Raw genomic sequence first — 22,222 nt, 5'->3', positions numbered from 1 at the left:
GTTGGATAAGGCTTACACTCATTAGGAAAGGCAACCTGCTTTACTCAGTCCACCAATATCAATGTGAGTCTCACCCAGAAACACCCCCAAAGAAACACCCAGAATAATGTTTAAGCAAATATCTGGGCATCGCCTGGCCCAGTCAAATTAACACAAAAAAAGTAACCAGTCACATTCACTTAGTGAATGTAGCAACAACAATCGGTATTGTTTTCAGGTTGCGAAATTAAAACCCTTACATTGCTTCAAGCTTTCACAACAGACAAAAGCTAAACCGGGAAAAACAATTATAGAAAAGAATATTCAAACTAGGCCCAACTGATGAAACACGCTGTGACAATAGCTTAATTTTGTGCTCACATGTTTCTGTCAGTCATGTCCTCAGCCCAACTTCTCTGCAGGGTCAGGGGTCACAGATCTGCAGTCAAAGGTGTTCGTTTGGAGGAGTTCTGGACGGACCACAGTGGGGAAGGAAGGTCAAAGTGTGCACATTCTTTTCTGTGATATGACAAGAAGGGCTTCTATAATGAAGCAGAAAATGCAGAAGCCAGCCTGCTTTGCAGATAAACCCATTTCGGCATCAGTGACCTAAACAACCCCAAACACTGAGTTCCTGGATACACATAAAGAAGTATATCTAAATCCAGCTGATGATGGATACTTTCATTAATTGTAATCAGTGAGATTTTACCTTTCTAAATATTAACCCTTCTCCTACAGTTATCCCTGAAGCCCCCTGCTTAAAACCTAAAAGTTCAAAGGGATCATGATTCCTTGTTTTTAAGGTCTGTGTTCTCACTGAAAAATTAAAATGAGTTAAGTGGCTGCTTCTCTGAAACAAAGTGGTTGCTCTGGAAAGATGCATATCATAAATCACATTCTCTCATTTAATACTTTACCCGCTTAACATGAAAACTATATAGTATGTGATTTGTGTGTAAGTTTTATAATAAAAATTGATACATTTTTGGCGTAAATTATATTTTTGCTCAAAAAAGAAGTAAGGAGTTTTTTTAGTGGTCAGGATTTGGTAGGGGGTTTTTAAATTATTATTATTCTTTCTTAGGTCTCAGGTAAGAAGAAGAAATTAGCCAGGTACTCTTCTAAGTTCTGGGGATGTAAGAGGAAATAAAAACAGGTGACAATCCATGCCTTTATAAAGTTTAATTCAGGGAGCAAAGAAGGAAGGATACAAGAAAACCCCTAAAATATAGATAAGTACTTGGAGAAAGGTAAACCATGTAGGAGGAACAGAACATATGAAGGAGAGGACTTACCACTTTAAATCCAGTAGCCAGGTGAACCTCCCTGGGGTGACCCAGCAGGTATCAGGAGGGATTGCTTTCCAGGCAGAGGGAACAGCAAGCACAAAGGTCCCGAAGGGCAACATGCCTGGCCTGTTCAAGAATCAGTAAGGGAGGGAGGGTGACTGATCAGAATAAACAAAAGAGAGCAGTAGAGGTGAGGTCAAAAGGTGGTGGGGGTGCAGTGGGCAGTTCATGGAGGGCCTTCCCTGTAGGCCATTGTAAGGACTTTGGCTTTCACGCCAAGTAAAATGGGCAGGGATCTGAACAGAGGAATGATGTTATGTATCTCATGACTTATTGGGATCACCTTGGTGGCTGCACTGAGAGATTACTAGTGAGGGCCAAAGGTGGAAGGAAGCAGGGGGACCGATGAGGTGGCAAAAGAAGTGATTCAGCTGAGAGAAGATGGCAGTTTGTTCCAGGATGATAACAGTAGAGTTAGTGAAAATGCTCATGTTCTGAATATATTTTAAAGTTAAAGCCAATATAATTTGCATGCAGTTCCTATGTGGTAAGGGAAAAATAGAGATGTCATAGAGCCCCTCCAAAATTCCAGGCCTGAGCACCAGGAAGATGGGAGTGCTGTCTCTGGATCTGGGAAGGACTGGGGAAGAGAAGTTCCCACTCAGGTAGGAACATTTGTTGTGAGATGCCTAGTAAATGTTCAAGTGGGAAGTCAAGCAGATAGTCAGACATAAAGGTCTGGAGATAGAGGACAGGTCCACATCAAAGATATGATCTGGGTGCATCATCTTTTGAGATGACATTAAAGGTGAGACTCGTTGAGGTCATCAGGCAGAAGTATTCACAAAAAAAAAAAGCAATTCAAATAGAAATAAGTTACTGAAACTAGTGTATGATTGAAGAAAATATTTTTTCCATTTTAAATCCATTTTAAAGAAATTTTTTAAAGATTATATTTATGTATTTTTGGAGAGAGGGGAAAGGAAGGAGAAAGAGAGAAACATCAATGTGTGGTTGCCCTTTGCATGCCCTTCACTGGGGATTTTGTCTACAACCAAGGCATGTGCCCTGACTGGGAATAGAACCAGTGGCCCCTTGGTTCACAAGTTGTCATTTAATCCACTGAGTAAAATCCACACCAGCCAGGGAGTAAATCCACTTTAGTGATTATAAAGTGATTTTAGAAAATATACAATACAGATAAAAGGCCAATGAAGAAAATATAAATTACCCATAATCTCCACTACCCAGAGAAGAACACTATCAATATTTGATATATTTACATAATTAGGATAATACACAACTATATTATAACCTCCTCTTTTCACATAACAGTTCATAAAGTTTTCCAAAGCAAACCACCTATGTATATACCATTATTTATTTAACTAGTTCACATTGTCCGACCTTTAGAGTATTTCCAATTTTTCACTATTATCTATAACATTACAATATTACTTATGTAAAAATATCTGTTTATGAATCTCTGATAATTCCCTTATAACACATTCCCATAAGTAGAATTGCTGGGTTGAACGATGTGTATCTTTGAATGGTTTCTCAAACAGTGCCAAGTTGCTCTCAAGAAAAACTATTGAATACACTAATCCATAGGCATAAGAATGTCTTTTTTCTCATCCCCCCTATATTAAGTGGGTACTCAAATATTTACCCTTGTAAATTTGAAAGACATAATGTGGTATTTCAATCTTGTTATATAATTTTTAGAGAGGTCAAACAAGTTTTATATTTTTTATTGGCTCTTTAAGTTTTTCATTTTATAAATTATTTTGCTCATATAAATTACTTGCTGGTATCCTTTTCCCATTTTTCTAATACGGTGTTTCAACCTATTGATTTATAGTCCTTATGTATATCCCTTATTGGTTTATAAAATCTCTTTTTTAAAGATTTTATTTATTTATTTTTAGAGAGAGGGGAAGGGAAGGAGAAAGAGAGGGAGAGAAGCACCAATGTTTGGTTGCCTCTCAAGCACCCCCTGCTGGAGACCTGACCTGCAACCCAGGCATGTGCCCTGACTGGGAATAGAACCAGCAACCCTTTGGTTCACAGGCCCACCCACTCTCAAACCACTGAGCTATACCAGTCAGGGCTAAAATCTCTTTATATATTAAGTACAACAAGTCAAATTTTTTTGTTTTCTGAATCATTTTATGTAAAAATAAATCAGGGTCCCTCCCAAATCCTGATGCAAGCACAAGAAATTTGTTCTAAATTCAGATCTTTCAGTTTCATTCACAGATTTTAGACTGTTCCCAAGGCTGAGTGCCAGGAGCTCAAGATAGTGTTTACAAATGGTGATTTTTAGAGTACCCACATGAACATTTCCTAGGGAGCTTATTCAAAATGTAGATTCTTAGGTACCAATACAAACTTACTGAATGAAAATTGTAGGGAATGGGGATAGCTGAGAATTTGCCTCTTTGAAAAGCTCTCCAGATGATGTATTTTTGCACAGTAAAGGTTACAAACCACTTGCAGCAGGTAGAAGGGGTAATAGAACTAACTCTCAGAACTTCAAGACCATTAAGTTTGGGTTATGTTTCTTTTACAGCAGAGCCTGTAATATTGCCTTGTTCTAGATTTGTTAGCCTAGGTAGCTAGATGTTAATAAAAAAAAAAAAAGGAGCAAAGGAAATCAAACATTATTAAGTATAATCAACTTGGAGCATAAGCCTGCTTAACCAGGAAGCTACAACTTCACACACTCCAGGGGACAGCAGCATTGTCCAGCCAAGAAGATTAACACCCTCCCCTTGCCCCATGTAGGAAGCAGCCTACCCTCTGGTACCAGATTATTGGAAGTGGGGAGCAGGGGGAGGTAAGTGCATATGCAACAGGAGCCAAGATGGTGACCAGAAAGACCTGTCAGTCAAGCCTAGGAAAAGGATTGGATTGGATAAGAGACAAAGTCCCAGGAGATCTAGGAAATAGATTGGTTAGGGAGTGGGCAAACTCCCTAGCACAAACCCACAAAAGCTTGGGAAGTTGACTGGTTAGTTTCAAGAAGCACCTGGTCCATCCCAAGCCCAAGAGAATATAGTCAACTTAACAAAGAATCCTTCTCCCTCGCCCTCTCCCTTCCCCTCCTCTCCCCCTCCCCCCCCACACATACGCACACAGAGACAATGTCCCATGCATTTGCACAATCTCTTTCCATAGCCGGCTTGTTGCCTTAGCAGCTGCCTGGACACAGCTCCAGCTGAAGCATAGCCGGGAACACAGACTAAGCTCCTGGGTAGGGAGAAAGCTGGACTGGGCTGGCCTTGACATGGAACAGAATCTCTGAACTTTGGCTCCATTTCTGGACCTCATAAAGGCAAGACTGGACTTTTTCTACGGCAGGACAGATGGAGATGGGACATTGAGAACCCAGAGTTGCTCCTTTGATTTTGCATCTGGTGCCACACATAAATCTTACCACTCCACAACCTCCCACTGTGCGTCTTCTGGAATGCTTTCCTTGCAACACTACAAGAACCCCACTACTGCAAAAACATATTCAGTCACCACCAGTGACTGAAAAAGGGGCTACATACTAAATCTGACAAGGTCAGGGGCAACCTGCATGGTGGCCTGACAAACTCAGGCACTGAAAGTAACCACATAGGATGGTCTGAAATTAACTTTCTCCTAAAAGTAGTTCGTGGCCAGTAGTCATGTTTTAGGCTGTAGTTTCCCCTAAGAAAGGTCAATCTTTACCTTAACTGAGCCTGTTTGTTGTCTTTTGTTTTCTTCTACATAAGGTACCTTTGGAATATCAAAGTAATTTCTTTTCTCCTGGACCCCTCAAAACACAACCACCCACACCACCAGAGCACAGACTGCAAATCCCCATTATTATTATCATGTTAATCATTACCTGTTAACTATCCTATACCCCCTTAGGTAAAATAAGCATGTGTCTATTTGTTTTACTTTTTGTCCAATTCAGAGATTTCCTGACTTTGCTTTCTCCTGCCTCCCTAATCTCTCACCAACGAATTTCATGTAACTCCCTCATGCCTTCCCCTTTTATTGTAATGTGTAAAATAAGGTGCAATTGTCTGGAGCATTTTCTCAGTCCATTGAGATTTTCCTTCCCAGCAATTATCATCAGTGTGGCTCAAATGAACTTATAAAAATTTTTACAGGTTTTGGGCATTTCTTACACTAACATTAGGGATTTTCTTGGAGTCCAGAGTGTGAGCCAGGGACAGCAAATGGCCCAGTAAATATTGTGGCAGCCCCTGCCATTATATACCAGGTTACACAGACCCTCTCTTTATGGATGCAGACAAACAAATCTTCACACAGCACTAGGAAGACCACTTCGAATGCAATAGAAAGAAGCAGTTCTGAGTTCAAAGTTAAGTCACTCCTGTAAAGTTCCACAGAGTCTGTGGAAAGCTAGGGCAAATACAATTTTCCTCTATAATATAGCATACCACAAATTGTTTTTAGTTCAATAAAACAGACATCATTTATGCCGACTCTCATTTTCATGTCTCACCGTTCCACTGAGGTCGCTTCTGCAGCAACCAGCTGTGGGCAGGTAACACCTGACAGCACCCCTTCTGCCCAGGGTTTTACCATGTTGGATGCCTTCCAGAGGCTGCCAAGTGAAACTTGAAAATGCTGGAAAGTTAACACTCCTAGGGAAGTGGTTCTCAAAGTGTGACCCTGTACTAACATCCTCAGCATCACTTTAGAACTTGCTAGAAATGCAAATTCTCCAGCCCTATCCTACATCTCCTGAATCAGAAAAGCCAGCGTGGGGTCAGCAATACGTGTTTGCACAAGCTCTCCCCGTGATTCTGACTGACGTTAATGAAGAGCCAGTAAGTGCATGAGAGTCACCTGGACGGTATGTGCAAAACAGGGCGCTGAGCCCACCGGCCCCCAGGGTTTCTGATTCAGCGGGTTGGAGGCAAGAGGGAGGGTGAGAACTTGCACATCTAACAGGTTCCAGGTAACATTGATGCTTCTGGTCCCAGGAGCACTCTTGGAGAAAAACTCACCTAGGAAACCCTCAACTAATGTGGAACAGAAGCAGGTAGGTAAATGATTCCATCTTCCATGTCTCGGCGGACAATGCTGAGGCTCATTCTACAAAATTCCTACAGAATTCCAAATACAGTTAGGGTTGCTCCAGCAATAATCCATTTAATCGCACAGCTTTAGTTTGGCTTTACCTCCTTCTCTGTTTTCCTTACCCAAACCCCATGCTCCAATGCCCTTGATCCCTTCCCAAACTAACCTCCACAAGTCCTTGCCTCATGCTCTACTTTTTTGGAAGAACCCGTGTAAAACAGAACCTATTCTACAAACCTCAACACACAAGCTTACTCTCCCATAGATTTTGATCTTTCTTGCAATATCCACTTGCTCAGGGTACAACTCACTCCCATCTTATTTCAACAAGTACTCCTTCATTTCCCTCTTTTGTTCCTAACACTTAGTAAGGATATCCCAACTTCTACCAGAATCGCCCTCAATTATACCTGAAGGGTATTCTTTCCACTGTCATTCTCAAGTGAACACCTTCTAATTCAAATATTCCTCAATGTCACTTTCCACATCAGTATCAATTAATCAATATCCATGGAAGGATAAGTGCTACCAGAATATAATGTCCTGGTGACATCTGAGGGTTATGACATGTCCTCTGTAGAGTATGACAGAAGAGCATTCATTTCGCTCCAGTGGGGCTGCAGATTAAGAATAAAGCAAGACCCTTACTAAGTCTACAATTGTGAATTCCTCCTCTCCAGTGTGTCCCTGTCCCCTAGGATTCCTGCCCCCAAACGAGTCCTCCTGTGGGATGATAAAAAGGATTGAATGATACTAAGGTTTTTGGTGGCTAAGAAAGAAATGCACCAGTGATGCCCTGAAGAAAACCAGCAGGAAGATTGCCACAGCTGAGAAACAGGGAAGAGGCCAAATCAAAAGGAAGTGTTTTGTCTACCAGGCCTGCTGAGAACTTTTATAGCTTGCTTGAAAATTGTTGAGATGAAAGAAGGATCACAAGAAGTCTTGAAGTATATTTCTCTTTTCCTCCTCTGGACAGGATATTTTGTTAAACACAGTTGAGTGAAAGAAATAAGATTAATCCCAAAAAGTCTGTGGGGAAGAAAATAATTATGAAGCCTGCAGTCTGCTGTTGTCATTGCTGTCGCTGTTGTTGTATAAGCAAGAAGAGGGTGTGTTAGAAAACCGAGGCCCTGGTTGTGTGGAGGAGGGAGGGAAGAGGTCTGGAAAGGCTGAACAAAACCAGGGAAGAGGGCAGCTGGCAGAGAGAATTTGGATCCCATGTATTTAGTAATTTATAGCACCCTGATATGTCATCTCACCTTTGACTGTGGATTTTGCCTAACTCATTTATTACAGCAAATGACTGGGAACCCAAAGCACTTGATTTATTTATCTATGGAATGGTTTAAGCCCAGAATTAACCCAGAGAAACAATAGGAATAAAAAAAATCAATCATTTTGAATTAAATGCTTATTAACAAATCATTAAAAATTGTCCTTTATTCAACCTATGTCTATGTCCGACAAAAATAAAAGGTCACGGCTTGGGAACAAGATGACTTAAAGACTCCAAGTAAACATCTGGAGGTAAATATCTAGCCCTCTGTGAACTTGAGCTTCAACCTTCAAAGACAACAGGGCATGAAGTTTGGCAGCAAATGATCCAATACTGTTAATGCTAATGTGAAAATTATGACTTGCTTAATTTAAAACACAGTTCTACGGTGAATATTTCAAGTTTTGTTTCAATTCTGGATTTTAATATTTACTGATAAGTATGCAGACAGAGATACATACTTTGGAATTTTTATTGCTATATTGCCTGTTACTGCTTCAGTGTTTAAAAAAATCTGCTTATCGCAAGCAGAGTACAGTCAATTTGTGCATATTGGATTTAATTTTCTGCTAAGCAAATAAAAATGCCTAAATGCAATCTACAGATCTTCTTTTTGTCAAATATTGTGCATGTACTTTGATTTCTAGTGCCGTCTGAATGACCCTGTGCTGAAAGGTTTTCATTTTGCATTTCCAAAGTATATACAGAACCCATTAAGTGAAAGAAATGTAAGTCATAATTTATATAAGAAAGAAAATGCTCCAATCATAACCCAATGATTTTTGTATAACCAATATGTCCCTGGCCTCATCGGCCTACAACTACAAAATGAAGTCACTCTTTTGGATACTCAAACTATTAAACCCAAATCCTTCCTCGTTGCCAGAAATCAGCTACCACTCACGCCACTCCACCAAATGACCTTCAGCTGTTTCTGAGAAGGTCCCAGGAAGCTGCCTACAACCTGTGCACTGAGGGGCAAGCCCCCACTCCAATGCTTCTCTTCTGATGTCTTCAGCACTTGACCTCTAACTGCCCATGACGTGCCAAACACTGATAACCACATGACACAGCCATTCTCTGTCACTTATTGGTGCTGCTCCCAGCCTTGTCAGAGGGAACCCTGGTCCCTCTGTCCTGCTCCATAGCAAGGACAGACAAAGGCCTCTGCTGAACTCCCAAAAATGTCAGCAGACAGTCTGTTAATAAAGCAAAGCCAAGCTGACTCAAGCTCGCTACATTAATGGAGAACACCATCTTCATAGAGGCTCGGCAGTAAGCTAGAAAAGGAAAATCATAGGTAAGAGACTTCTAGGGCTTTAGGGTCTGCAGGTTAAGACCCGTATTTGGAGGTGGGAACTGACTGGAATTGGGCAAAGTCTGTGACCTCATGGTTTCAGATTGGTTGATACAGAAGTGAGAGCCTGAAAGCAAATTTTGATAAGTAAATTATTTGATAAGCAAGCTGTTTGTCCTGGTAAGCAAATAGCTGGCTCTGATAAAGTGATCAGTGGGAATTTCCTTAAAGCAAGCAGTCAAGTTATGTATCTTTCCCAGAAAAAGATTTCCTAGAACAAATAACTAAGTGATGTAACATAGGTGGACTAGAGACTTATCTATGCCTTGCTGACACCAAAGGGCTCAGTTTCACCTCCCCTTACTATTGGACCTGCCAGACCCTCCTAAGGTCTCAAAGACCAGCTTCCTGCCCCAGTCCAGATCTGCCTCACTTGGCCAAGGGCAAGTCAGTCCCTTCTACCAAAGGTTCCCAAACCTTCAAAATCAGCCTGACTGATTCCCAGCCTTGTTTAAGGGAAGGGAGGAAGGAAAGAAGGAAAGAAGGAAGGAAGGAAGGAAGGAAGGAAGGAAGGAAGGAAGGAAGGGAGGAAGGAAGGAAGGGAGGGAGGGAGGGAGAAAGGAAAAAGAGAGGGAGGGAGAGAAGGAAGGAGGAAGGAGAGAAAAGATACTCCCCCTTCTTCCTCCTCCAGAGTTAGGCCTGCCTCCCATGTGCATTTCTCTTGTCCAAACTTAATGTGGACTTACAGTTGGAATCCACTGACTCCCAGTAAGGACATGGTCTGGCTCTGGCCCTATACCCCAGTAGATCATGTTGCACATTTCTCAGTTTCTGAGCCAGTTGGTCTTTTTCATGGTCCCCTTGTAACCTACATTTCCTAGAATCTAGACCTAAGACACATGTTTTTAGGCATGTTTTAAGACACATGCTTCTATGACTAAATTCCTACCCAGATTTTCCTTTAAAACATCAAGGAAGAGATCTACTCTGACTGAGAAAACAATGACTCCTTCTATTCTGCAATTTAAAATATGATTCTAGATAGTACATTTTAACAGTCCCAAACAAAGAAGACTCAGAACAAATGACTGCTATGCAATACTTATTTTTTTCTACCTGCTGCTTTTTTTAATCTGTTAAGAAAATAGTCTATTCTTAGATTACAGCCATGCACAGGCTGTTTAAAATTAAGTTGCTCCCCAGTGATGGCCTTAAATATCAATAAAATGACAAAGTTATCTGACTCCTGGATATAAATTCTGGAGCAACAAAAGTACTGAAAAGTCAGAACTTCCAAGTGCCCAACAAATACATAGCCATGAATGGAGAAATTCACTCAAACTTCTTTGTTATAGTCAATAGAAGTAGGAAGGTCCCTCATAATAACTCAGGTCTTATATACTAAATACATCTGACATAAGAGTCACACCTACAAATACTGCGTGCTCCTTAATTCTGACTTCAATGGAAGCAAGATCTTAAGAGTTGTTCCTAACCAAAACCAAGGCTTCAAGGCGAAAACCTATTTCAGGTTCTGTTTCAAGTCTGACCTTAACAGTACCCATAATAGCAACTTTTGTTTGAACCTTTGTATACTAATCCATAAAACCATAAATAGAATAATTTCTTCTTCTGAGAAAACCTACAGAGATGTTTATAATAGGGCAAAGTTTCTGAGTATTAATTGCAATGATATCTTTGTGTGTTGTTCTCCCTATATTTTTATCTCTCCCTCTCCCTCCCCTCTCTATCTCCATCTCCATCTCCATCTCTATCTCTATCATCTCTATCTCTATCTCTATCACCCCCACCCCAGAACAGAAGCAGCATCTTGAAAGCTGCTTCTAAAACTCATTTTTGTGCCCCACACACTGACATTCTGGTTCAGCTGGCCTGGTGAGGGGATCCAGGTGTCAAAAAATGTTTAGGCAATTGTAATTTGCAGCCAGAATTGAAATCCAGTAACCCAGGCCCATATTCTCTCCCTGACTTCATACAGTGACAGAAACAAAAATTCCATGGAAACCACCCATCTAAGAGCAAAGACAAAGAATGAAGGCCTTGCTTTAGACCCATTTTCTCAGTGAGATGAAAGGCTGGGCCTGGGGAGAAGGAACCGAAGGCGAGGAAAGAGTCTGGGACTAGAGGACATCCCTGAAGCGGGAAGGAGAAGGGGAGATTTTGTCACAGAGAACCCAAGGGAGCAGTGGCAGATCTGCCAAGGCCAAACTGGCCTCCAGCAAGGATACTTCTTGCCTAGCACCCCTCCCCTCATTACCTGGGACCAGCCTGGCCACCAAGGACACTAGATGTCTGTAAGGCCCCCAGATTTAGGGATTTAGACACCCTGAGTTATGCTGTGGGCATGATGGGAAACCCCATTTCTGACAGTTGGAGTTTGAGACTGCTCGTGGGGAATTTCTCTGCAGGCTTACCCTTAATCGTCTACATTGTTTTGCTGTACCAAATTAAGCCAGCTCCAACCACTCCCCTAACCTGGAAGGGATTTTCAAAGGGAGGGGAAAACATTTTCAAAATTCACAACCACAGTAACATCTCAAGAAGTTACATCCCACATTCTCCCCCTAACCAAATAAATTATCTTGAGATTGAGTCTATTTCAAAGAAAAACCAGGCACACTGAATAATGTGATTTTTTTTGTGGTGGCTACTAATATCAGCACAGAATTTTAGATTACCATGGGTTAATTATTTCAGGCCCATGGCCACCCGGGGGTATTTTTGCAACATGGTTTATTCAAATCTAGTCTATTCTTGGAAATTGTGTTGGACAGTGAATTTTTGAATAGTAAAAGTCTCCATTCCATTATTTTAAATGGGAAAAGTAACAATGTGTTCCCAACCCATTCAAAATCCCCAATACATTCCCCTAAATATCACTAAAATCCTTAGATACCTATGTAACAGTACACCAAGGATCGCTACAGAATGCAAACATTTAAAGTACTAATTACTGAATTATTGAACACAATGAACTCATTAGTGGGTATGTTTGTACACAAGTACTCAATGATTCGAAATAGTGTTAGATGTAAAATACACTTTTCTAGTTTGCCACAAATATGTATTTTCTATACGAAAAAGAGCCATATAGTAAAAATACAAAAGACTACCTAGTCTACTATCTAAATTGAACCAGATCAGTGGAGTAGAAGGTAGAGTTGGAGGTAGCACTGGAAATGAAGGGAGATAAAGGGTCCCAGATCAAGTAAAGCTCCCCAGAGGGTAACTTGGGCTCAACCCCACAGGGTAACTTGGGCTCAACCCCACAGGGATGCTCTGAGTCCATGGGGTAACACTTCATAGTTGTTCCAACAAGGGGTGAGAAAGCTGGAGTATTTGCACCCCCAACCTCCATCCATGGTTAAGGGCTGCCTTTGGGGTACATGATGACTAAATTCCCAGGTACTTCTGATTCCTCCTACACTCAGGCAAAACAGATTTTGGGAGCCTGAGGCTGGCCCTTCAACAACAAGGTGCCGGCTCCGAGTAGTGAAACCACTCAGGCTGAACACAGATACCTTCATTCCCTACTGTGGTCTCTTTTTTCATACAGATGCAGAACAGAGGCCTCAAGAGATAAAGCAATTTTTCACATGGTAACTGAAAGGTCAGCCAGAACCAGGGGGGCTTTTGACTCCCTCCTCTTTCAGTTCGCTAATTGTCATTACCTACGTCTGATCAGCTTTCATTTCTCACGACTGGAAATCCCAACTGCTTTGGTTCCCACTCATAAAAAAGCAATCCACTGACTTACCAACTTGGGTATCTCAGGTACCTGACTTTGAAACTGGACCTGTTATATCTTATCTTTCTACTCTTTTAACTTCAGTTGAGGGATCACGACATTTCAGGGGAGCAACGAATTCAGTTTTACATGTGAAGAAGCCTTTTTGATTGGGTTACAGTGTTACTGTCATGGCTTTGGGTTGGCTTATTGTGGTTAGAGGAGTCCAGTCAGCCAATGTCTCTGGTATGAGTTGACAATGACTCCTGGCTATCAATCACCCCAAGACCTTTTAAGCCATTCTACCTAGAAAAGCTCTCCCAGAGCACTATACATTCTCCACCAGACGCAACTCCTACTCATTCATCTTCAGAAACTGCTTCCTTTAGGAATTTTTTCCTGCCCACCTCCAAGATTAGGTCGAATGCTTCAGTGCTGAAATAGCATTCAGAAAGGGCCCTTAACTTGGGACGTACCCTACTGTCCTCTTGTTGTCTTCTAGCTTTTCTGATGGTATAAATCTGCCATTTATACCACCAGATACTGAAAACAATAACCGCTTTATTATTGTGCCCACCAGCATTTGGCACATGGTAGGTTGTCTATAAATAATTGTAGAATAAATAATCCATGATAAAAGCTCTTCCTAAATCATAATGGATGGTTCAAAGCACTTGCCCTCTTATGTGTCCCAATACAATCTTAACAATAGTGGATTAAACCAGTACAGTAAAAGAAAAAGTCAGTATTACTACTCTGGTCCTACCCTGCCTATGTCCACAGGTTTTGCTCTCATTAAACATACATAGACGATCCACAATGATGACCTACTACTTTCATTTTTGTGTGAGCATAAATCTTCCCAATGATTCAAAAATTCTGGATGACACTAAACCAAACTTAAAGACAGTCTTTTTTTACTTTAAATAATTGTTTATTTTTCAATTACAGTTGACATACAATATTTTATTAGCTTCAGGCGTACAACTCAGTGACTAGACATTATATAACTTACTAAGTGATGTCCCCAATAAATCTAGTGCCCATCTGGCACCACACATAGTTGTTATAATATTGCTGACTATATTCCCTATTGATATGCTTACTTTAGCTCCATTTCTCTCATGAGATGCTCTTTAAATAGATACACTTCACTGTGGAACACTGAGTACCATGTTGCATGTAATGCATCTATCAAGTCACTCAGTTAAAAGCCAGTGTTATCTGCTCTGACAGTCACCCTCATGCAAGACTTACCTTTCTAAAATAAAAAGTCCAAGGTGACACCCTTGATCCCAGTTCTGGTCACAAAACAGCCTAGAAAACTAAAGAAACTCCATTTATAAAGTAGTATCACAGCTAAACTGTTCCCATAGTGATGAACTTTAACCTCACAGCACAAATTAGGGTATTATTTTAATCACATGTGCCCTCTTAGCCTTCTTCTTAGGCAACTGGAAATTCTTTGTTGAGCTCAGCTGCTTTTGCTTGGACTTGGCTCCAGGCTCTGGGCTCCATGCAGGTCTGGTCCTTGAGACTCTAAATCAGGGGTGTCAAACTCATTTTCACCGGGGACCACATCAGCCTCACAGTTTCCTCCAAAGGGGCAGAATAATTTTAGGACTGTATAAACGTAACTACTCCTTAACTGTTAAGGAGTTGAAATTACATTCGGCCCTTTGAAGGCAGCCACAAGGCTGATGTGCCCCCCGGTGAAAATGAGTTTGACACCATTGCTCTAAATCTTCTGGGGCCAGTGTGCTGCCTGGGACTTATTTTTCTCCTGGTGATGGCAGGAGCTCAAGGGCATATCCCAGCAGCATCAGCCTCTGCTTACATCATAATTATTAGCATCCCATTGGCCAAAGCAAGTCATGGTCACATGCAAAGAAAAACAACAAGCAAATGTGTCCATCTTGCATGGAGTTGGAGAGAAGAGAGTGACTATTTGCTAAGCAATGATCTAATCAACCACAAATGATATATATGGTGGGCTTTACACCTTGGTAATTGAGATGAAGCTGAAGGTATAGGGAGGGACTGGTAGCCCATGTTCATAAGAATTAACATAGTAATAATGATTGTTAACACTTATAACAGCATGATCTTATAGGCCATGATATTAATAATCATTTAGCTCCTCTCATGAAAAATCCTCTCTGTCTCCTTCAATGTGTGAATTACATATCTTTGAACCTGAGCCTGTTCCCCCCATCTTTCTCATTTAACTTTATCATATTCAGCCATACATGGGTTAAAAAATAGGCCCAATTTAATATTTTCATTGAGCTCTGAAACACAGATGCCTTTTGGACCTTCACCACTAGGAAAGAGACATAAACAGAAGGAAAACAGAATGATGGAATGATGTTGTTATGATATATAGCAGGGTTCAGAGAACCTACTCTTTTTATTTTACAAATAGAAGAAGTGAAGCCCTGAAAAAGGTGAGTCCTCAAGGTCATGTAATGACCTGCCCAGCCAAAACTAGAATCCAGGTCATGAAATTTAACATGGCACACAAAACAGGTTATCTGAATCTGTGATCAAATAAGTCCCTTCCCACAACACTACTCCTACAAAAATATATAAATTTGTCTTTTAATAACATTAATAAAATTGCTTTCAGAGAGGAGAAGATGCACTGTGGGATAGAAGAAGAATTAGAGAAGGAGCCAGAAGATACGTATCCTACTCCCCATTCATCAACGTGCTGCCATGGGATCTGTGGTGGGCTGATTCACCATTTGACCTCAGTTTTCTCATGCTGGGAAAATCACCACTTGCTTTGTCTTTGTCAAGAATGATTTCCAGGATTGAATCAGCATGTGTGAGGGTTATGTCACAATACAAAAATGCAATTTGTTGCTACCCACCACCAATAAGACATGCCTTTCTTTCCATGTTGGTATAGAATGGGCCAAAGACTGTGGTGAGTTATTAACTATTAAAAGCCTTGCCATTTACCCTGAGGGGAATTGCAGGGAGACAGCATTATTATAAATTCATCGATATAACACATAAACAAATTGTTATGGGAAGAAAACTAGAAACTTCTGGCTTAAGATGTAACTAATTTGACTGTAAAACCATAGAATATTTATTCACATACAGCAAAGATTTATTGAACCCCTTCTATAGGCAGACACTGTTCCAAGCACTGGAATATAGCAGTAAATAAAACGAACCAAAAAGTACAATTTAAAGTTGCCTTTTTGCCAAGAGGCCTGCCAATTCAGAGAAGAGCCAATTAATGAATCACTCTAAGTGACCACTAGACACTGCAGGCCAGACGGGTTGATTTTCATTAAAGCAAAGTTTTCCAAGGTTGTGACTTTCTCAATGGCTTGTTAAAATCACAGCCATGTTGATATCTTGTGTTAAGATATATTTGCTTCCAAAGGCCATTGACACTGTGATTGGCTTTAACTGGCCCTAAATACATGCTGATCCTAACTAGGGGTTGTTCGATCATACAAAGAATACATCAGTGCATTTGTTGCAGATCTGGAAATACAGGTTCTCACATGTTTGTGAGTGCCCAGAAGGAGACTGATAGGAGCAATCAGTGACAAGACGACTGAAAAAACTACCAAGTGAACCCTTTATGGAAATAACTACATGAAAATTGTGGTCTAAGATTTCAGTAAGGAAAAAGTAGAAAATAATGATAATGTTTGGGTATTTTTGGTAATTTTAGGTATTTTATCACTCTCATATACAGTAATGAAGAATGGTTTGAAACTCATCCAGTGATATAAAAAGTACATCATTAAATGCACTGATTTTGGTAGGGAGCCACAGGGGGTATGGGATGGGAATAGTCCTTTATTCTGCAGTGGTACAAGCTGTCGACCCAGAATAAGTCCTACTGTATATGATTAGGAACTAAAATGTAAATGAAAGGGAAAAATAAAATGTAGCTGGAGATCTGATATTTGGGGTATTTTTATTTAAAGCAGGTACTGATCATCATTTATCCTGTACCTAAATATAAAGGCACAATCCTCCATTTTCAGCTTGGGGCTCATTTGCTCTCAGCCTAACTGTCTGACTCCTACCCCCACTCAGGTCTGAGTGAACGCACACCCTGTGCACATTCAGACCCACAGCACTCCAAGTCCCCCTTCAGGGTGCTCGTACCACAGAATGGTCATTGCTTGCTCTTACCTATGCTCCCTTCCAGGGTAGGAGCTCTGTAAGAGAGGTTGTAATTTCTAGCTTAAAAAGTAAACACTGTAGAGCATACATACAAACACCTCCTGAGAGCAACTGAAGTAGCAAAACTGAGTTCTTCAAACTGAGCTCCTGGTAGTCAAGGAAAGGAATTGGCAGGTAGCCAGGCTGTCTTACTTATCATCATTACTCCAGCCCCTGGAAAACAATTAGAAAATGTTGAATGAAGATAAAATAAATGAATGAACAGTTGTCTGAGTAGAAAAGACAAAACAGAATTCTTAGGGTTTATCTTGAATGAAACTGTGCCCATAATACTGATTGCTTTACCAGTTCCACTGCCTGTCATGAATTTCCATTTCTCATAATTATCTCTCTATTTAATCTCAAAAGAGGCAATCAATCACTCCCCATCCTACACAAGTATAAGAATGGAGACTTCTTGGCTCTTCCTAAAGCCCATCAAAGCAACAATACAAGTCTCTCCTTTGGACAGGCCATTGGGAGTCATCCAAATCTGAAGGTCTTCTTAATTTTAGTAATAATATTTTACTCATTATTTCATCAAGTGATTCCCATAGGGAAAACAAGTATAAACATGACTGCCAGTGGCTATATCCCCTTTGGCTCTAATATACCACTAAGATAGTAAAGAATCTTCTGGTTATAAACACTGCCTCTGTCTTTCTGTTCTCTTTCTGAATAGCCCTGTTTTTGATAATTCAAGCTGATGGCACTCATGGAATACATCTCCAGTAGAATTTCCTAAAGAATTAGTCTATTAACTCACTTCTCTCCCCCAAAAGTTGAGATGGATATTTATTACATTTGTCTATTTTCTCAGTAGTATTATTTTAGACCTGGGAACCTGTACTTTGCCCTAATAAGCCCTCCTCTTCCTTATCGAAGTCCAATAGCGGGGTGCATTTAGTCCCTGGAGAACCTAGTCTAACTTCCAGATCCCCAACCATCGTCTAGTAGACTCTAACCACATTCAAAGTAAAATGAGAGGCAAGATGAAATCAAAATGACTTTTTTCCTCATTCTCAGTAAATCCAAGTGGCAGATTTTTTTCTGATCTTATTTTTAAATATATATGTCTTTGAGTATGCTAGTTATATATTTAGAGAAAAGCCAATAAAAGCCCTTCTTTGATGGGTGCTTGCCATTTTCTGTTTCCAAGATCTGTGTCTCACAAACATTTCCATGGACTGCCTCCTATATGCAAATCACTTGTCCTGGAATGTAAGGTAAGGGATGAATCTGTTGTTTAGTAAAGCCACCTTTGCTGACTAAAATAACCCATAGCCTCAATTTTTCCATGATAGCAAAGACTATTAAATGCTCTTTCTAGATACCTGAGATCATCCCAGATGGTCTATCTTCTTAGTGTCTCTTTGTATAACACCCCCCCCCACACACACACACACAACTTTACATGCCACTTCCTGCTTGGTATGCATTTGCTTCCAAAAGCCAACCCCTGCAGAAATTTTTCAGGACACTGACTGGAAGCTACTGGAACCTGCTTTGACCACAATCCAAGGCTAGAGGTACCTGGGAGTTTTCATGTCCCTTGGGTGAAGGAGGAGGAAGAGGAATTTACCCATGGCTGAAGGGAGCAGGATTATGAAAACCTGCTCCCCCATCTCACCTTGGGCCACTCTCAGCATAACTTACTCTCCAGAGTACTGTGGGATGAGGCCAAAGCTACCCTCTACATACAGGACACAGGCTTCCTTGGCTTTCTCTCCCGCCCTGCCCTGCTTCCCCGGCATCATTAGTGTTCCATTTGTGAGCACTTTAGTCATAACTCTCTTGCACATGAATCCTCCTATCAGAATCTCCTTCCGAGGCAATTATCCTAACACAGCCAATAAGAAATAATTATTTTTTAAATGTCAGAAGTCATCCAGTAATGATAAGCAGCTAGTTTTATTGTTAAAATAAATATTGTTGCTCAGATTTAAAAACATGACTCCAGCTATATAAATGAGGAATGTTTCTAAATATTACTTTATGGTGGTTAACAAAATGGGGAAAAGTATGTATAGAATGGTAACTTTTATCTAAGAAAGTAGTAGAAACAAAATATATATATATACTTGTTATGATCTGAACATCCCCCCAAAATTCATATGTTGAAGCCCTAACTCCTAGTGTGACTGTATGGGAAGGTAGGGTCTGTAGAGAAGTTATAAAGGTTAAATAAAGTCATAAAGGCAGGGCCCTAACCAGATAGGACCAGTACCTTTCAGAATAGGAAGAAATACTTGAGTTCCCTCTCTCTGCCATGTGAGGATGCTGCAGGTCAGGAGGAGAGTGCTCACCAAGAACTAAAGCAGCCAGCACCATTACCTACCTACTTTTAGCTAGACTAACCAAGACTGGAAGAGAAAACACTCCAATTACTAAAATCAGGAATGAATAAGGGAGTATCACCACCCACAATACAGAAATAAAAAGATCATAAAAGAATACTGTGAACAATCATATGCAAACAAATTATATGACCAAGGTAAAATGAACAAATTTCTAGAAAGACATGCACTACTGAAACTGACTCAAACACATAACAAAATATCTAAATAGAACTATAACAAGTAAAGATATGGACTTAGTAATCAAAACGCTTCTCATAAAGAGGAGCCCAGGTCCAAATAATTCCATCATTGAATCCTACCAAACCTTTAAAGAAGCTGTAACACTGATCATTCATGAACTTTTCTAAAATATAGACGAGAACACATTCCAAACCATTCTATAAAGTCAGAAGTACTCTGATATCAAAATGCAGACAATGGCATCGCAAAAAAGAAAACAACAGATCAATATATCTTATCAATATACAGGTAAAAAACTCAACAAAATACTAGCAAATTAAATCCAGCAACATATGAGAAGGATTATACACCAGAACTAAGTAGGATTTATCCTGGAGCTCAAGGTCAGTTTAACATACAAAAATTAATCGAAGTAATACATGATATTAATAGAATAAAGAACAAAAACCATATTATGATTTCACAGATGCGGTAGAAGCATTTGAGAAAATCCAGCACTGTCTGATGATTTAAAAAACACTCAATAAATTAGGAAGACAACTTCTTCAACCTAATGAAGAGCATCCATAAGAAACCCACAGCTAACATCAAACTGCTTTGAATAGTCATATTAGTCATCATAACTTTTGGTATTTTTGCGGCAGAAAAAGAAAACCCCCATGATAAGCTTTTGTGCTCTGTAGCTTCCACAAATTCCTCCTGCACTTTGTTCCTTTGTTTCCCATATAAGGTAGCTAGACCTACCTTCCGCATTTAGCTTCTGTAACCTTGCTTCACCACGTAGGTAGGAAGCCCAGGGCTATTTAAACCCCGGGAGGTCAGAGTTCAGGGCTCAGAATTTGGGGTTTCTCCTCTGACCCCGAGCACGTAATAAAGGATCGTGCTCCGCCATCTCTCCTGCGTGTGAGTTATTTTCCTCAACATTTTGGTTCCCTGACCGGGAAACGACTCACACAAGCAGGCATTTTGCCTCCAGTGAAGACGACCGGGGGCTTGGCAGGGGAGCCCTGCTGCAGGGGAAGGAGCATATGCCCCGGTTGTTTTGGGCTTCCCAGGGCAGAGACTCCCGTGCCACATCCCGGCCACTCTAAGACCCGGGCGGAAGGGGAGAGATGAACCACGAACTGTCGGAGGAGCCAAATTGGAATTGGTAAGTGCCCCAGGGACTGGACCCGAGACCAGAGAGAGGCTGATCACCTTTCAACCAGAAAAATTCAGGAGTCAAGGCTCAGACCATTGGACTCCTTCTGGGGGGGGGGGAGTTGTAAACTCTGTGTGACTGCATGTGTGAATGTATCTGTGACTCCACGAGCTGGTCAGGCTTACGGAGTCTGATTGGGCCCTCACCTGCAGTTCCTGGGTCGGTCATACGGCATAATGGCTGGAAGTTTAAGCCGAATTCTACACGGGCAGCCTTCAACTAAGACCACCTAAGTCTCTCGCAAGAGGACAGGCCAGGCAGGTGTGGGAAAGATCCCCTTACCCTTTGTTTGTCTGCATTGTGAGGGAGGGAGACATGGGAGGCGGATCATCAACTGCCCTAGATTGTATGCTTCAGAATTTTGACCGGTTCTGAGAACAAGATCCCTCGATGAACCCGGGATAACTGGAAATTTTCTGCACCTCAGAATGGCCCACCTTTAAGGTAGGCTGGCCCCCTGAGGGCACCCTTAATCTGAGTATAATTAGAGCAGTTCACCTGATAGTCACCGGGAAGCCAGGACACCCAGATCAATATGTCTACATAGACAGGTGGCAGGAGTTAGCTCAGGACATGCCTAAGTGGCTCCAGCAGTGTGCTAGAGTAGCCCCAAAGCATCTAGGTGCTTCAGGGAAGAAGAAGTCTGGACCCCAAACCCAGGTCCTGGTGGCTAGGAGCCCAAAGTATCCAATCCACCAGGGACACCCAGAGGACAACCAACCCTTTCTTCCACCACCATACAGGGGACCTCCCACCTCACCGCCAGGGCCAGACACCCCTCCCCCATCAGTCTCACCCCCACCAGAGGAGGCCCCGCCCCCACAAAGTGAGGCCCCACAAAGGCTCCTGGAAACTGCACCATCGCCAATCGTGACCCCGCTAAGACATCACCAGGCCTATCAGATGCCACTGAGGGAGGCTCAGGGGCCCATACAGGTGGCAGACGATGCAACACTTAGGCTGGGACCTGTAGTTTTTTTATTACCAACCATTCACCACCACTAATCTCCTTAATTGGAAACACCATACGCCCTCATATTTGGAAAAACCGCAGGCTCTGATTGATTTAATGGAATCCATAACGCAGACTCACTGGCCCACTTGGTATGATTGTTGCCAGCTCCTGTTAACACTATTTAACACGGAGGACAGGCACAAGATCTTGCAGGAAGCCCATTGATATCTTGAAACCCATGCCCCGGCAGGCACTGTTGATCCCCTAGGGTACGCCCGAGTGGCAGCTCTGGAAGTTCAGCCAGACTGGGACCACAATACAGAGCAAGGGAGAGTAGCTCTTGACCGATATCGGGAGGCCATCCTACAAGGGGTCAGGGCTGGAGCCAGAAAACCTACCAACATGGCAAAGGTTTCCAATATAATGCAAGGGGAAGACGAAAGCCCGGGAGATTTCCTAGAACGACTAACCGAAGCGTACAGATTATATACTCCTTTTGACCCAGAGAGTCCAGACAGCCAAAGGATGGTTAATATGGCCTTCGTGATTCAGTTGGCACCGGATATCTGCAAAAAGCTGCAGAAATTAGAGGGTTTTGCTGGCATGAACACCAGCCAGTTAATAGAAGTGGCAAACAAAG

General features: G+C 41.4%; 1 long non-coding RNA gene across 1 annotated transcript; it reads left to right on the top strand.

The window, feature by feature from the left end:
- Positions 1 to 5,215: 5,215 nt before the first annotated feature.
- Positions 5,216 to 22,222, top strand: LOC118501847. The gene is made up of 4 exons (XR_004904510.1): positions 5,216 to 5,311; positions 6,322 to 6,327; positions 11,066 to 11,071; positions 22,211 to 22,222. It is a non-coding gene; the product is annotated as an uncharacterized LOC118501847 (long non-coding RNA).

Source organism: Phyllostomus discolor, chromosome 7, assembly GCF_004126475.2.
Source record: "Phyllostomus discolor isolate MPI-MPIP mPhyDis1 chromosome 7, mPhyDis1.pri.v3, whole genome shotgun sequence".
Taxonomy (NCBI): domain Eukaryota; kingdom Metazoa; phylum Chordata; class Mammalia; order Chiroptera; family Phyllostomidae; genus Phyllostomus; species Phyllostomus discolor.
The sequence above is the reverse complement of the archived record's forward strand: the minus strand, read 5'-3'. Positions and strand labels throughout refer to the sequence as shown.